The following is an 11,194-nucleotide window of genomic DNA, read 5'->3' on the forward strand; positions in this document are numbered from 1 at the left end:
GCAAGACACGCCCTGGGAATCGTACGCCAAGGCGATGGCATCCACTATCCAGTGGGCCATCCTCTGCTTGGAGACAGCCTTTCCCTTCTGCTGGCCTCCGTAACAGACAAAGAGCTGGTCTGAGGTCCTGAAGCTTCGTGTTCTATCCACGTACACACGCAGAGCGCGGACGGGACAGAGCAAAGCTAGGGCTGGGTCTGCCTCCTCCGAAGGCAGCGCTTGTTCGCAGATCGTGTTTCCCCAGGGACTTACCCTCAACTGCATGGTGATGTGCAGCGATAGCGGCGACATACACCTTGAGGGTGGAGGGAGACAGCCTTCGCTCCAAGTCCTCTTGCAGGAAGGAAAGCACAGATCTGACCGAGCATGATCGGGGGTCCTCTCCGCGAGAGGAGCACCATTCAACGAACAGGTTCCACTTCAGCGCATAGAGGCTCCTAGTGGAAGGAGCTCTAGCGGAAGTGATGGTGTCTACGACCGCTTGCGGGAGATCACTCAGAACCTTCCGTCCAGGGACCACACGTGAAGGTTCCACAGGTTGGGACGCGGGTGCCATAGGGTGCCCCGTCTCTGAGTCAGGAGGTCCTTCCTCAGAGGAATCGGCCAGGGAGGGGCTGTCGCGAGGAGCATGAGGTCCGAGAACCAGGTCCGAGTGGGCCAGTACGGTGCCACTAACAAGACCTGCTCCCCGTCCTCCCTGACCTTGCACAGGAGTTGTGCGAGAAGGCTCACTGGGGGAAACGCATATTTGCGCAGACCCTGGGGCCAGCTGTGTGCCAGGGCATCCGTGTCGAGCGTGCCACCGGTCAGGGAATAGAACCACTGGCAGTGGGCAGTTTCTGGGGAGGCAAACAGGTCTACCTGGGCCTCGCCGAAATGCTGCCAAATCAGCTGAACCGCCTGGGGGTGGAGCCGCCACTCGCCTGCAAGTGGAGGCTGCCGTGAGAGCTCGCCGGCTGCACGGTTGAGCACACTTGGGACATGAGTGGCCCGAAGGGACCTCAGATGCTTCTGACTCCACAGCAAGAGATGGCGGGCGAGTTGCGACATGCGACGGGAGCGTAGACCACCTTGATGGTTGATGTACGCAACGGCCGCAGTGCTGTCCGAGCGGACCAGTACGTGCTTGTCTGACAGCAGCTCCTTGAAGCGGCCCAGTGCAAGACGTACTGCTAGCAACGCCAGGCAATTGATATGCCAATGCAGCTGAGGCCCCGTCCAAAGACCCGATACTGCATGCCCGTTGTACGTGGCCCCCCATCCCGTGGCAGAGGCATCTGTGGAGACCACAGCATGCCTGGACACTTGTTCGAGGGGTACTCCGGCCCGCAGGAACGAAGGATCCGACCACCAGATGAGGGTGCGACGGCAGCTCGGTTGTCACGGGGACACGGAGCGTGCCGCGCTGCCACGCCCATCTCGGGACCCGGCCGTGGAGCCAGTGTTGAAGCGGCCTCATATGGAGCAATCCGAGCGGCGTGACCGCGGCTGCAGATGCCATATGCCCCAGGAGCCTCTGAAAATCTTTCAGTGGGGCCGCTGTCCTGCGCTTGAGCGAGCTCAGGCAGTTCAACACCGACTGGACGCGCGCCCTCGGTGAGACGCGCAGTCCGTGCGACCGAGTCTAGCTCGAGACCGAGATAAGAGATCCTCTGCCCGGGGGCGAGTTTGCTCTTGTCCCACTTGACCCGAAGACCCAACCGGCTGAGGTGAGCTAAAACCATGTCCCTGTGTTCGCACAACTGCTCTCGCGAGCTGGCCAGGATCAACCAGTCGTCGAGATAGTTGAGAATACGAACGCCTTGTTCCTTGAGGGGAACAATGGCTGCCTCCGCAACCTTCGTAAAGACGCGGGGTGACAGGGCCAGCCCGAAGGGTAGGACTTTGTACTGATATGCCCGACCCTCGAACGCAAACCGCAGAAAGGGTCTGTGTCGAGGCAGAATCGAGACATGAAAGTACGCGTCCTTCAGGTCGATCGCTGCAAACCAATCCTGGGGACGGACGCATTCGAAAATGCGCTTCTGCGTGAGCATCTTGAACGGCATCCTGTGAAGATACCGGTTCAAAACGCGCAGATCCAGGATTGGCCGTAGCCCACCGCCCTTCTTCGGTACAATGAAGTAGGGGCTGTAAAACCCCAACTTCATATCGGCTGGAGGGACCGGCTCGATTGCATCCTTCGCCAGTAGGACAGCAATCTCCGCCCGGAGAACAGGTGCACTGTCCAACGACACCTGAGTGAAGTGGACACCCCTGAAAACCGGGGGACGCCGGGCGAACTGAATCGCATAGCCGAGTCTGATAGTGCGAATGAGCCAGCGGGACGGGCGCTTGCCACCACGACCGCTTGCCACCTGGCTTGGCAGAGACGGGCTGGGCACCACGTCCGCGACCTGCACCCTGCTGTTTGGCTGGTGGAGGCTGCTGCTTTGCCGACTTAGCAGGGGTGGAGGACGACGTGGGCGGGCGCCCTCGGCAACGAGCAGGCTGAGGCTGAGCCATAGGCGGCTGGGTGGAGGCAGCAGCGGACCGCCGTGGCATGATGTGTTTGATGGCCTCAGCCTGCTTCTGTGCAGCAGAGAACTGTTGGGCAAAGCTCTCCACTGCGTCGCCGAAAAGGCCAACCGGAGACACGGGGGAGTCCAGGAACCGATGTTTGTCGGTTTCCCTCATGTCTGCCAGGGTCAGCCAGAGGTGGCGCTGCTGGACTACCAGAGTAGACATCGCATGACCAACAGAGCGCGCTGTCACCTTCGTTGCCCGGAGGGCAAGGTCAGTGGCAGCGCGCAGCTCCCCAAGCAACTGTTGGTCAGGCCCTTCCTGGGGCATTTCCGATAGCGCCTTTGCCTGGTAAACCTGCAAAAGGGCCATCGCATGCAGGGCGGAGGCAGCCTGCCCACAGGCTCTGTAAGCCTTCTCAGTCAGACCGGCTGAGAACTTACAGGCCCGGGACGGGAGGCGCGACTCACCACGCCAGCCGGTGGCCGTTGGACACAGCTGCATCGCAACAGACCGCTCGACTGGTGGGATCCTCGCGTATCCCCTGGCTTCCCCGCTGTCCAGGGAGGTGAAGGCGGACGAGGGACCGGGCCTTGCACGAACACTATACGGTGCTTGCCAAGACCTGGTCACCTCATCGTGCACTTCCGGGAAGAAGGGCATTGGGGCGGGACGCTGGGTTTGACCAGCGCGACCCCCCCCAAGTACCAATCATCCAACCGAGATGGGCCGGGGCAGGGTGGAGGATTCCACTCGAGCCCGACACACATGGCGGCCCGGGAAAGCACAGTCGTCAATTCGGGGTCTGACTCGGGCAACGCTACCGTCCCGGAGGGCGGCAGCGCAGCCGGATCTTCCTCCCCCGAGGACTCTGGCTCACCTTCCGATGCAGAGATTGACATCTGCTCTGCTGCAGGCACACCAAAGGTAATGGCTAGACAGTCCGTAGAGGGCCCAGCGGAAACCAACGGCGGCACGATGGGTTGCGGTGCTGATGAGGCGGCAGGGGCCCGCGGAGCGACGCTCGGCGGGGAAGCCCTAACCGTGATCCTCAAGTCACCCTTCCTATACGCCGCCGAACCGTCATTCCGACCGGGGCCGAAAAAAACGGTCGAACGGGGCATAGGGGAGGGGACCCCCGCTTCCTGAGACTTCAGGAAGGAGAGTCTAGACCTCAGCACCGCAATAGTCATATTCCCGCAATGGGAACATGAACCATCCACAAAAGCTGCTTCAGCGTGCTGAACGCCCAAACACGAGATGCAGCGATTGTGCCCATCAGCAGGGACCAGGGAACGACCGCACCCAGTAACGCACAGACGAAATGACATACTGTCAGGGTTCGTCTGTAAAGCTCTTTTAGAAGGGGAACAGTCAGCTCACTCGTGCTGAAGCACACAGGGAGTGACGCGATGTGTTCAGGTACACCACTCCCTGACACACCGGGGAAACCGGACCGAATCGCAACACACACTATTCTTTTAGGTGGATTTGAAGGTTGCTGTAAAAACAGCAGTTGAGAGCTTTAAGCTCAGGCTCCCCGGAAGCTCGCGACCTCGCTGAAGTGCCGTGACTGCCAACACAAAACAGCGCTGTTGATCGTCTTCTGAGTCAGTTTTAGTTTCACTTTAGTGAAAGTCTTCTTTGAAGCAGAACACCAGTGTTTGGCTCCGAAGCGAAAGACAGAGTGCGATTGCATCTGCTTCCTATTTATATACACTTGTCGGAGGCGGTGCGCATTATGCAAATATCGCACGCCAATTCCATTGGCTTGTTTTAGTTCACACGAAGCTGATAGGGCTCTCTAAGCGATATCCCAATTCGTCGGTCACTACTGACGTACGTCGAACGTGACCGACTGAAAGGGAACCAGAAAATCTCCAGATGAAGCACGTTTCAAGATGTCACTCTCAAATATATTCAGTTTTTCTCTGAACCCTTTGTTAGAGAGATATGCACCACATTATATTAGCTTTAAGCTAAAGCTAAAATTGCATCATTAATCGCTTCCACTCATTTTAAATACTACTAATTTCTATATCATCGACGTATAAATGATTTGGAGATATTTTAAACAATTCTTACATCATTTCCAGTGTTGCCAATTTAGCGATTTTGTCACTAGATTTAATGACGTCCCCGCCCCTTTTGAGACTTTTTTCAAACGTTTAGGGACAAATCTAGCAACTTCTTGGACAAACCTTATCTAGATTCTTATTTTGCCTACTGATCTATATTTATATTTATATAGATCGATGAATTTGCCATTATGATGTCATCTAGTGACTTTTAGCTTCCAGTTTTCAATTGAAAGCAGTTGGCAACACTGATCATTTCTCTCTCATTTTGTAACGCTGAATCTCCCGCAGCAGCAAGCATCCGCTTGCGTCAGAGATTCACAGAGAAAAGAAAGATCTTGAACGTGCTATGATAACAGATGTTTAATGACATCATTCAAAATGCGATTTTATTGGAGGAAATGAAGTCCTCCAATGAGGAACTCCGAAAGCAAGGTCGACCAGTAGTCAAGGCTGCCTGCCAAACATAAGCTCATACAGTGAGTATCCTGTTACATCGCTCCTAGTGCAGTTATACGCATATGCCAATGGTCTGACATGATCTTTCCAATGAGCTTTGTTCTTGTTCTCCATTGTCCCTAGCATTTGCAAAAGGGTCAGATTAAAGCACTCCACAGGGTTTCCTGTAGGATTGTAGGGGGTGGTTTTCACTTTGCGGATGCCAGCAATCCTACACAACTCTTGGATAATATGAGATTCAAAGTCTGGCCCTTTTTTGGAAGCAGCCTTTTTGGAAACCCATAAGGCACAAATAAATTATCCCACAGGCATCTAGCAACTGTTGGTGCTTTTTTTAGTTACAGGTAGGGATTGCAAGGGATTTACTGGTCTGTGATGACAAAAATATCCTTGCTGTTACCGCTGTCTGGTTTCAGCGTCAGAAAATCCATACAAACCAGTTCTAGTGGCTTATGGGTCTGAATATTCACCAAGAGAGCCACTTTCTGTGGAGGAATCTTCCTATGAACACAGCGCTTGTACGTTTTGATTTTTTTTTTTTTTTTTTTTTTTGTCAACATCGTCCGCCATCTTCGGCAAATAAAATCTGGAATGGAGAAGATTGAGAGTTTGCAAAACTTTGCCTCCGTCCATCCTCTTCTGATATAACAAACTATTCTTCAGCTCAAGTTTGTTCTATTGTCTCAGCGGGGTTACTGCAGGTAAGTGGAATTTCATGTTGGATGGTTTGTTATTAGACTCCAAGTAATCAGTTACCTTTTTTTTTTCAGGGTTGGCTCGGTGCTTCCTGATCAGATCCTCTTCAGACTGGCAAAATTATCTCTGGGAGACATTTTCTTTCTGGATTTCTGGAGGTAAGGCCTTTTCATCCATGCTCATAGACTCTATTGAAGTCAGCAGAAAGGACTGAGAATCAAGGGCTTGATTACCTTGACGCTTTTCACAGACGGCCTCCACTACAACATGCATGCTGTCTAGCAGGTAATAGACAAGCCATTAGCAAATGATGCTTCTGAAACACCAGAAAGGCCTGAAAGTTCTCTGGTAACTCTTGATTTTGGAGACTCTCGGCTGTTTGACCTCTTTAGGCCACAGGCCTGTTAGGGTAAAATTCAGTCTGTTAATCTGTAATCTATTATTTGGGGTTTTGCTTGTGTGGTTTGGGTATTTATGGAAAACTATTTATGGAGACTCCACAATTTTAGGATTATTGGTGATTAAGTAGACAGTATTTAGAGACATTCTTCTGTGCATACTGGTGTTTTATCAATTATTAATAGGAACTGGGCATTTCCATGCTTTCCCATTTTGGATGATTCTTAAATTTGCAAAAAATGTTTTCCCAAAATTGCTTCAAACGGACTTTGACAGTGAGGAGGAGCTTGAACATCCGATATTTAAAGGAGAGTTTGTCTCGTCTACAACTGGAAAACACAAACGGTGAGTTACTGGCTTGTTCTCCAAAGCTTGTCTGGACATTCAGAAGTTTATATTTTATACAAATGGTCTGAGTAAAGAATTCTTTCTTCTTTTTTTAAAGAAACAAACATCTCTGCTGTGATCTAGAGGACAGGTTGAGAAGATGGCAGTAAGTTCATCTGTTTCATTTTTTTGTCAGTCACATACATTGACATGGTTTTTATCTTCATTTCAGACTGATGTTCACTTCTTTCTCTCTCTTGTGCAGATGTTGTTGTTGGCGGCTCTTATCCCTGTTTTATTGGGCTGTGAGTGTGATCGTGATATAGACATGCCGGTCGACTGTTCTGACCTTTATAAAGACCTTACAAACAGTCAGTGGGATTTACTCCATCTATCCAGCAGGTGGCTTTCCTGTCTGGGTTTACTGTGACATGATCTCAGATGGGAAAGATGAAGACAACGGAGGATGGACGGTACGAATGTGACTGTAGATCATTAAACACACATCAGAACATTCATTATGAATCATATCTTCTATATAAACCCATCACAGGTGATTCAGAGGAGAATGGACGGCAGTGTGAATTTCTATCGGCCGTGGAATCAGTACAAGAGAGGATTTGGGAATGTGGAGAGCGAATACTGGCTGGGTAAGATCTGTCTGTTTTTGTTGTCTGAGTTTCTCAATCCACCATAGTTTTCAGTGTTTTGTATCACACTGTGAAGCCTAAAGACTTCAGTATTTTTAAGCTGTTTTGAACATTTTAATGAGTAGGTAAGATTTTAAAACAGTTTCAGCTCAAAAACAATATTTTATGTCAATATTTATGTGGTGATAATCTATATTATCAGTGACATGACTCTTAAATGTCTGTCTTGGCTCAAAGCTGCTTGCTAAGAACATTTTTCTCTTTGCGGAAGCTTTTCAAGTGGGCTAATATTTAATATCCATTTATTTACGTATGTGATAAGTAGGCTTATAATAAGTGGGATAACACACAGTCAGCCAGTTGTTATCACAAAATAAGCCCCTTTAGGATGATAAATCTTCAGGTCTCCACTTCAAGTCGGTGTCCTAATCAAGCTGTTAGGGTTTTTTTGTGATAACTACTGGCTGACTGTACATTACCCCATACTTAGTGCTCATGTCCAGTTTTTGGATGAACATGTTCTTCATGTGTGTGTGTGAACAGGGCTGGAGAACATGTACCAGCTGACACGTAACAGGAAGTACATGCTGAGAGTGGATCTGGAGGACTTCACTGGAAGGAAAGGTTTTGCTCAATACTTGTCCTTCTCTGTGGGTCCTGAAACTGACGGGTATAAACTGCATGTTTCAGGATTCACTGATGGAGGAGCAGGTAGGGCATTTTCATTAATTATCATAAATATTCATTTGTGATGTTCCAGTTGAGTTAATGTCCTCAATGATGCTCTTCTTCTCTGCAGGCAACTCTTTATCTTTTCATAATGATCAGAAGTTCTCCACTTTTGACAAAGATCAAGACCCCCATGATAGTAACTGTGCCAAACGGTATCTCGGGGCATTTTGGTATAAAGACTGTCACTTTACAAACCCCAACGGTGTGTATTTATGGGGAGAAGATGCTACTCATTACGCCATTGGTGTTGTTTGGTCAACCTGGAAGAATTATGCTGTCAGTATGAAATCCATCAGCTTGAAGATCAAACGAGTGTCTTAGAACCGTGTGCTTCGGAAGGGGAAACACTGGATTTTTACGACATTTCACTGTGTAACTGAGCAATCATGTGTTATTATCTTTATTTGAATGTATGTTGGCTGTTGGTTTACTTCATTAAAACCTTTCTTTGACTTACTATGTACATGATTCTTCACTTCCTAAAGCTTCGTTAACCTCCTATTGTGAATGCAAACTCTGAGATTTACAAGATCCTGTCCTGACACTTCTCTAAAACATGTAAATATTTCCAGCTTTCAGAAGGTATACTGTACTGTTTCTGGAACATTAGCATGAACGATTGACACATATTAAGTCATAGCGTGTATCCAATTACAAAATACTGTAACTTCACAAAAGTCTCTAAAAACATTCAAAACTCACACATGCTTGGAGGATTGGTAATGTGTCTTCAGATATTTATTAACTGGTCTTAAAATACTACTAGGTTCCTGACTGGGTACCATTTGTGTTGTTGAGCCTAGATGCGCAATAATGCAGATGAAACGAGTCCTCTCAGAATGCAAACACTTTAAAAAATGGAAGGTTTTTGTCTGAAATGTTTCAATTGGAATTTCATCTAACATTTTTTAAATGTTACTACTTGTTTCAGAACTTTAAGAGTATATACTTGTTCTCACAAACATGTTCCACTCGCTCCGTTCACTTCCTTCTGAGCCAAGAGGCCTTTGTCTTGTGGCTCATCGAGCAATTAAATGGTAATATCACTGATATTTGATGATATATTTTGAATCAAAGCCATTTCTTGCTTGTTAAACATACTACTTTGTGATGTGGGATTGTGAAAATATATTTATGAATGTGACTGGCTGGCTGAAGTCTGGCTTTGGCAGAAGCCAAGAGAATATTACTTGCCTGACTGCATTGTGCCAAATGTAAAGTTTGGAGTGATTTACCCTTACCTGTAGTCAAAGGAACACTTAATGCTTTAGTATACCAAGACATTTTGGATAATGCTATGCTTCCAACTTTGTGGGAACATTTGTTGTGGAAGAACTTGACTGCCCCTCACAAAGCTCTGACCTCAACCCCATCCAACACCTTTGGGATGAACTGGAACAGAGATTCTTCAGAGAGAAGCCTTACCTTCTCGTCCAACATCAGTGTCTGACCTCACAAATACTGGATGAATGGGCAAAAATTCCAACAGAAACTCTTCAAAAGCCTCTCCAGAAGAGAGGAAGCTGTTATAGCTCCAAAGAGGGGGTCACCTCCATGTCAATGTTTATGTATTTATAATGTCATTACAGTCCCTGTTGGTGTAATGGTCAGTTGTCCCTATACATTTGTACATATAGTGTATATAGGATTATATTTATAGGGAAAATATATTGGTTTAAGCATTTGCGATGCAACTGAATTCCCCATTTAGTCTTTCTGATGTTTATGACATACAATGCCTTTCATTACAGGAGTTTATTGAAGTTTATTGTTGATTAAAGTTGTAAACTTAAAGTGTGTATATATATATATTCGGTAACACTTTAGTATATACTTTAAAAACTAAAGTAATTGACCCTTCGCCGGGAGTTTGATTGACAAGCGTTCTAACCAATCAGAATGCCGAATCCGCCATTTTGTCCGACAAAGCAGTCAGGAGTTATAAGATTAACCTAGGTGGAGTTAAACTTGAAAAATAGTGTGTACTGACGTCTTTCCGCATTTGAAACAACATTTATTCTCATGTTCATTCATGTTTATTTGATGCTATAAATGAACTAGTAGGAAGAGATGATCGTTCACGAGCCGCTTGAGCTGAGGCGCTACAGCAATCTGTCACGACACATTAAAGAGCCACAAAATGGTTTTTATTGTTTGAATTTCTTTAAAAAAATACACAATTTGAAAGCTGTGACTTTGTTTAATATCATCAGTAGTGATGGGACGGTTGATACCGGGGCTTTGATGCTCCGAAATAGTTTTCAAAGCACTATTGTATCACACACTGTACCGATGCTTGTATCGAAATGACAATACCACGTGATTGATGACGTTTGAAGCTTCGAACGTCATGCAGTATCGGAAAGTCGAGACAGCTGGTTTGAAAAAATTGGCGCTTCAGCTGTTGCATAAAAGGAAAATGCATTTATGTTTTATTGCTGGGGTCTCAGAGACCCCAAACAGAACATAAGGGTTAAACAGCTCACCCAAAATATTTTTTCAACTAGGCTACTCACATCAATTATGATCACATAATTGTATATTTTATATTATTGATCAATATGTGAATCCGTTGACCAGGTTACACATGACACGAGTCTCATTGTCACAAATTAATTTAGATGAGATTACATCAGATTCGATAGAACTGATCCAAGAGTGATTCTGTCACGGACTTGAAGCTTTGGTCATGTGATTTTTCAAACCGTATCTGCTCCGCGATGATATGGTGGAGAAAACAAGTCTGACCACCAGATGTCGCTAATGTCACTGTGTTAAAAGCTTCGAGTAATGAACCGTTTTTCGGCACAATTTGATGAAAGCCTCAAATGCTTCAGAAAGCCTCGGTTTCCCATCACTAATCATAAGTAACCTGCTTTGTCTTGTCCGTCGACGTGTTGTCAGTGTCCTCTTTCTTCCGCGATGTATTTTTCACTGCGTACACTGTTAGACATTTCAATGGTAGAGAGTCTTCTGCCTAATAAAAGATCAAAATAATTAAAAAGTATAAACTAAAGTTGTTTAGAATGCTAAATTTGATATGAATGATTTATTGAGAGTTTTACTGCAGTGCTTACCTGGATAAATGTAATCTGGTGAGACTGAACATAGAAAATGGTCCATCTTCTGGACTTGGGTAAAGTTGGTTTTATATTGGCACATTCGGACATCCGTATTCAGTAGTCTTGTTAATCACACTACATTGGACATTCAGTGGACATTCACAAGTAAATATGCCATTAAAACAATACTTGCCTATTTTGATCGACTGTGAAAAATGTTGTAAATTGACAATCGTTGGTTGTCAATATCATGTCGCTGCTTAAAATTCGCAAACATTAATTTATTGCA

The 11,194-nt window shown here is 46.6% G+C and overlaps 1 pseudogene; it reads left to right on the forward strand.

Annotated features, from left to right (window-relative positions):
• The first annotated feature begins 6,640 nt into the window (after nt 1-6,640).
• Nucleotides 6,641-8,299, forward strand: LOC125271143 (annotated as a pseudogene).
• Nucleotides 8,300-11,194: the final 2,895 nt, after the last annotated feature.

This window comes from Megalobrama amblycephala, linkage group LG7 (assembly GCF_018812025.1).
Source record: "Megalobrama amblycephala isolate DHTTF-2021 linkage group LG7, ASM1881202v1, whole genome shotgun sequence".
Taxonomy (NCBI): domain Eukaryota; kingdom Metazoa; phylum Chordata; class Actinopteri; order Cypriniformes; family Xenocyprididae; genus Megalobrama; species Megalobrama amblycephala.